Source organism: Crocodylus porosus, unplaced genomic scaffold, assembly GCF_001723895.1.
Source record: "Crocodylus porosus isolate Cpor-Errol unplaced genomic scaffold, CroPor_comp1, whole genome shotgun sequence".
NCBI lineage: Eukaryota > Metazoa > Chordata > Crocodylia > Crocodylidae > Crocodylus > Crocodylus porosus.
In genome coordinates this window covers 120663250-120668651 of record NW_017728931.1, presented here as the reverse complement: position 1 = coordinate 120668651, position 5402 = coordinate 120663250, and positions in this window count along the sequence as shown.

The following is a 5402-nucleotide window of genomic DNA, read 5'->3' as shown; positions in this document are numbered from 1 at the left end:
TGACTATGCAATGAAAGATTACTCTAACGGATATATCAAGGGATAAATTAGGGTGTCACAGGCAATCTTAAGTCTGGTTCTTTTTAAGTGCTTAACTATTAAGTGATTGTACTACCAAAACAATGCCCTTTTAATATAAGTTGCTTTTTATGTAAGCTTCCTTATAGAGTTGGTTTGTGTACTACTGCCCTCTACTGGATGTAATAGCTGGACATTTCCATTTTGCTGTGTTTTCAAATGATAAAGGGTTACAATATACAAAATAAAATAAATTGGTTGTAATACAGAAAGCATGTCTCATGAGTCTTTTGCTCATATTCTCATATACATTCAAATATTAATTTGAACTAAATTGTAAATGTACGCACTAGACTTGTGATGTCTGCCTTTATTATAGCTCTCAGCATGTCATATCTGAGGCCTAATCTTCCACTAATGTAGACCTGGATATAAGGGTCTATGCTAGTAGAGCATATTGCAGGGCAGGGGGCTTATATTTTAGCATTTATATTGTACTTGTTAAAGATTGTAAAGAATTTTGAATCTTTGCAGCATCCCTATAAAATAAATAGTTTCTTATTCATTTGAAGAAAGCACTCTGATCTTTGGATAGGAAGTACTGCATAATGAGTGGAGATGGGCTCTGTAACAAGATTAAGCTTGTAACAAGAAGATTAAGCTTTAGGTTGTATACCTTTTCTGAAGCATTGCCATGTGTTTGGAGGAAGAGAAAGATTGGTTTTGTGGTACCTTGATAGTACAACACAATTTCATTGTTTCAGCATGGCGGAAAATGAATCTGAATGTGATCCCACATCCCTTTCCTAAATGCTGCTTATGAGATGATTATGCAGGGACCTGTTAAATTATAAAAGAGGATGTTGAAACTGCGTGGAAGAAATTCTTTTGAGATTGGCTGTTAAGAAGATGAGATATTATGAACTATAGCAGACTTCTTACTAACTTCTCAAAGGTTAGGCTGCAATTAAATAGTTATATATTAATCAAATGCCTTTTTAAAATCTACTGAGAAACATGTGCTCTTACCTTCTCTAGGGATAAATGATTTGAGTCTCCAAGTATCTTTCACAGAAACGGAATTCACGTTTTAAAAATATGCTTCATATGGAAGGAAGATGTCCCTGTGAATATGAGATCAGACTAGTCATCTCCTCCTTATACAAGGCTGCAGTTAGGAATGGGCCCCGATGAGGGGAAGAGACAGAAGCATCTATATTGGGAAAGAGTATACAGCTGACAGCTTGCTTTTATGGGAACCACATTGTGCTTAAGTTCTGACTTGGGAGAAATGGGCTAAGTTCCTGTATTCTAAAAGGGCAGGCAAGGTGCTTTGGGTAGATGTGATATCTTTTATTAGACCTATTGAGTAACTGGAAAAAAGTTTTTAGCAACTACTTTTCCAACTACTTCACTAGTCTGATAAACGATATCACATCTAACCTTGCCTGCAACCAAAAACTCAGCAACATGGATTCTAACAGCACATTTTCCTTTGGAACATTCTAGAAGCATATCAAATAGCTACCAGGTCTAGGCCGTTCTTAAAAGAGGCTCTGCCCACATATAATGATAAGTATATCTGATACTTCCTGGTCCAAAGAAAGGAAAGACCCTTATAGAGTGGCCAAGTGAAAGATCAGTGTAAATAAGCTGCCCTTGTGTCTTCTATCAACATGGTTAACCAGCACTTTTCAGAAAGGCGTGATGCAAAATTATATACTGAGACTAAGTAGGATCTGTTGAAACCTGTTATTATCCTAACCAGCTGGTTATCCTAAAAGAGGTCCTCAAATAGCAGGAAGCAGCATCCAGGTCAGTTGTCCAGATCTTCCTAAAATTCCAGTTGACTTTTCAAAGCAAGAGAAATATGCAAGTATGCCTAGGAATCATATCAGTTTCAGTTTGGGAATAATAAAATGTAATATGTGCCACTAACAAAGCACCTTCATGTTTTAACTTTTTTATATAGGTCCTCAAGACTGATTGAAACATACAGGAAATGTACTGATAGCATTTGTTCCTTCTCAGAAGAAGCCCAAACTCTAAATATTTAAATAGGGAAAGGACCTTCATATAAGTCTCCTCCTTGCACTATTAGACATATCTTGATGCCCAGTAGGTGCATCTACACAAGACGTTTACTGTGGAATCGCCTAATTAGCTCTGCAGCAAGGTCTCTGTGCCTACACATGCATCCTATTAGGCCACAGTAAACTAATAAACACTGCTGAAGGTTAGTTTTTGTAAATACAAGTACTATCCTGCAATGGTGTTATTTACTGCACAGTAACACAAGTGTAGATGTTGACCCAGCTCACTGGGGCATGAGGGTATTTCAGTGTGGGGGCTGCCTAGGTGGCCAGCCCCACACTGAAGCACCCTCGTGCCCTGCCAGCCCCTCCACAGCACGTTGAACCCTGCCAGCCAGGGCTGCTCCAACCTGGCTCAATGTACTAGAGTCCCGGGAGCACATGTAAACGCAGCACCCAAGCCAGATAAACTCTGGCGTGCTAAGCAAAAATTCTTTCCTAGTAATTGCATAGCTCTGTGTAATCTTTGAATCAAAAAACAGCACGCCCTCTCCTGGCCATTACTGACAGGTGCCAATGTACCTGCTAATAGGAACTTCCCCCAAATTCTTTAATATTCTTTAGTAATTAACCCTTTATTTCTTTCTTATTTTCTAACATAATTAATAATGTTTTTTGAGGTCCTAAACTGGGCCTGTGTGATACTCATCATGTGGTGAATATACTCCCTGCTCCCACACCTTCTCATTCTTTATTAGCATTTCTTTGGATGCTGTTACCAGCTTATAATAGAAACTCTAATGATAATTGTTGGAGCTGTTCAATTAACTGTGATTTGCATGGGAAGGGAAGAGAAGTGAACAAGACTTTTTTTTTCTTCTTTAAAACACCCATCTGTATCAAGTCTTTCAGCTGTTTGTCACTGAAGGTGTCAGATCTATGTTAATATTCTTGTGATTATTTTAATTTCAAAAACATTCCTCTTTAATACCAAAATTTGTATCTAGGGATTAGGGGCTGCTTGGATGGGACTGGTCCTCAGAACCTCTCAGTTTAGTTTCCATCTCTGCCAGACATCCTCAGTGAATCTATGCAAGTCAAAATCCTTGTCCATAAAATGATGACATTTCCAAACAGTGTGAAGAGGCTTTCTGGAAGACATGTTCATTAGTACATGTGTGGCACTGATAGGAGATGGGTGGATGCTGCATTGGAACTTACATATCAGTTGTTTTTGCTTTCCACCATTCTATGTTTCTGGGTTTCGGTTACCAGCTACTATGCACTTAAAACAGTGATTCTCAACCTTTTAGACCTGAGGCACCCCTCAGAAAATGCCTGCTTGAGGTTTTCACTAGGGTTGCTAATCCTCTAAGGTTGCCCTGGAGTCTCCAGGAATTAAAGATAAATCTTCAGGAGACTGCTGAGAGTCACCTGGGAGATAAATTATAGGGCATTCATTAAAATAAAAATTAAAAGTTGAATCTGAATTATACAGTTTCCAGTATGATTTTAAAATATAATAGTAATGTGCATTTTCCTTCCTGACCTAAAGTATTGAATGTCATTACATCATGTGATGAAACCTCCTGGACTAGATTCAAATAGAGTTAGCAACCCTAGTTTTCACTTGTTTTTTGACTACAGAAAAGTAATACAGCATTTCTGCTGCAGGGAAAGATCATAACAGCTCAGAACATTTTTAATACTTGGGACTCCATAGAAATGCTTCAACTTTGACCCAGTGCTCACTCCACTCACTGTGAGCAATATGGGTTTATCTTGTGAATCAGGCTGGCACACCTAAGAGGGCTAACATAGTATGGCACCCTTGAAAGGATCTCAAGGCACCCCAAGCATACCACAGCCTTCTGCTGAGAATCACTGCTTTAAAATGTCAGAGAGGACACACGGTCAGATCAGAGCACTGGCACTAGAGCCCCTTCTGCCAGGTGCAGGATGACAGTAACAAGGGCCAAGTTCAGTTTTAGGGTTTTTACACTAATTCTTGCAGAAACCAGGGAAAATAAATCTCCCTGGGTGTTCCCATGTGAACAGATTTCCCCACTGGCAAGCAATGTTATGTTGTCACAGGGTTTACTGAAGGGGAAGGTAAGTGGGCAAAGGAACAATGTTTGGATGTCCTTAACAGCCAGCAACCACCTCCACCAGCTCCTAACAGTGGCACACAGTGAGTCACCGAGTTCACTGTCCTGAATCCTGCACCTGGTGAACTCAGGAGCCTGTTCAGCTGCCAGGGCAAGCCCATAGCTGAACAGCCACTAGTTGAGGATCCAGGTGTAGCTATGCCTGTGTTTTTACCATGGGCATTTCCCAGGTTTCTGGGCATTGGTTGTCCTGACCCCCCTTCCTGCTGCCTGGTAGGATGTTTTTAAGCCTCCCTGCTAAGCATCAAGTAGCCAGGGGGTGACTCTGATGGGGTGAGCCACTGCTGCTGCTGGGACCAAGGCTGGAGCTTCCAGGGGAGGGCGCCTTGCCCCTTCACTTGGGATCAGACCAATGCCCCTATTTGGGGTCAGGAGGGAATTGTACCCTGTGGTCAGATCAGTCTGGACTGTGAGGGTTTTTGCCAGTGCTGCCAGGTGTACCATAATTATCATATTTGTACAATAATTTCTACCCTTGTAAGTATCCAACATGTGCCATGATTTTGGAGGCAGCTCATTGATGCAGCAGAGGCAAAACCCAAGTCACTCAGGAAGTCATAATCAACTTCTGGATCCACCTCAGCACTTTGACCCAGTGCTCGCTCCACTCACTGTGAGCAATATCAAGTAAATAAGACTTTTTTGCATATTTTGTAGCAAATACAATCATTACTTTTGAGTTTGCAGTACGATAGTTTCATATTTAAGATCTGGCACCACCGGTTTTCGCCTCCCTCTGCAGTGACAGAAGAGGCCCTCGCCAGCGCCTTCCTGGGACCTCCTAACCGGGGAGGGGGAACGGGGTGGGCAGCCAGAGACGCTCATACACGTGTCCTTCAGCCTCTTGTTTACTACCCGCGGCGCCGCGCGGGGCATGCTGGGGGCTGTAGTCCCTACCTCCGCCGTTTAGGAAGCCGCGATGGAAGAAGAGACTCCCACTCCCGCAATGCCGCCTGGCTACCGGGGCTTAGCGACAGGCCAATGGAAGCGTGCCGTCCGTGTGAGTGGCGTGCTGCCCTGCCCAATCGGGTGTGCGAAAGACTCAAAACAAGTTTCCCCTCTGGGGCGGATTCTCGACTGGCAGGCCCGGGGGCCAATGGTGAGGGAAGGCACTTGAGTAGCATCCACGCCAGCCAATGAGCGACCGAGCCCTCTCAAGAGCAGGCGGGACTCCGCGGAGGGG